This window comes from Epinephelus moara, chromosome 16 (genome assembly GCF_006386435.1).
Source record: "Epinephelus moara isolate mb chromosome 16, YSFRI_EMoa_1.0, whole genome shotgun sequence".
Classification (NCBI taxonomy): Eukaryota; Metazoa; Chordata; class Actinopteri; order Perciformes; family Serranidae; genus Epinephelus; species Epinephelus moara.
In genome coordinates this window covers 3,097,059-3,097,877 of record NC_065521.1, presented here as the reverse complement: position 1 = coordinate 3,097,877, position 819 = coordinate 3,097,059, and the positions used below count along the sequence as shown (strand labels likewise).

General features: G+C 35.4%; 1 protein-coding gene and 1 long non-coding RNA gene across 2 annotated transcripts in view; both read right to left on the bottom strand.

Annotated features, from left to right (window-relative positions):
• xdh (xanthine dehydrogenase) overlaps window positions 1–819 on the bottom strand; it is a 45,251-nt gene that overhangs the window by 14,105 nt on the left and 30,327 nt on the right. The gene's annotated exons all lie outside the window — the stretch shown is intronic.
• The window catches only part of LOC126403588 (uncharacterized), a 1,220-nt gene continuing 694 nt past the window's right edge, over window positions 294–819 (bottom strand). The window contains exons 2-3 of the long non-coding RNA XR_007571331.1: window positions 387–430; window positions 294–342 (exon numbers count right to left, since the gene is read on the bottom strand). This is a non-coding gene — a long non-coding RNA (uncharacterized LOC126403588). The remainder of the gene's footprint in view (window positions 343–386; window positions 431–819) is intronic.

Sequence of the window (819 nt, the reverse complement as noted above, 5' to 3'; positions counted from 1 at the left end):
GAATAGTATTAGCTGTGTTTTGGAATATTGTTAACTGTGTTTTGGAGTATAGTTACCTGTGTTTTGGAATATTGTTACCTGTGTTTTGGAATATTGTTAACTGTGTTTTGGAATAGTATTAACTGTGTTTTGGAATATTGTTACCTGTGTTTTGGAATAGTGTTAACTGTGTTTTGGAATAGTATTAACTGTGTTTTGGAATATTGTTAACTGTGTTTTGGAAAAGCGTTACCTGTGTTTCGGAGTACAGTTTCCTGTGTTTTGGAGTATAGTTACCTGTGTTTTGAAACAGTGTTACCTGTATTTTGGAATATTGTTACCTGTGTTTTGGAGCACAGTTGCCTCTGTTTTGGATTATTGTTACCTGTGTTTTGGAATATTGTTACCTGTGTTTTGGAATATTGTTACCTGTGTTTTGGAGTACAGTTACCTGTGTTTTGGAATAGCATTAACTGTTTTTTGGAATATTGTTAACTGTGTCTTGGAGTGCAGTTGCCTGTGTTTTGAAACAGTGTTACCTGTATTTTGGAATATTGTTACCTGTGTTTTGGATTATTGTTACCTGTGTTTTGCAGTACAGTTGTGTGTGTTTTCGAGCACAGTTGCCTGTGTTTTGGAGTACAGTTACCTGTGTTTTGGAAACGTGTTACCTGTGTTTTGGATTATTGTTACCTGTGTTTTGGATTATTGTTACCTGTGTTTTGGAGCACAGTTGCCTGTGTTTTGAAACAGTGTTATCTGTGTTTTGGAGCACAGTTGCCTGTGTTTTGGAGTATAGTTATCTGTGTTTTGGAATATTGTTACCTGTGTTTTGGAGTA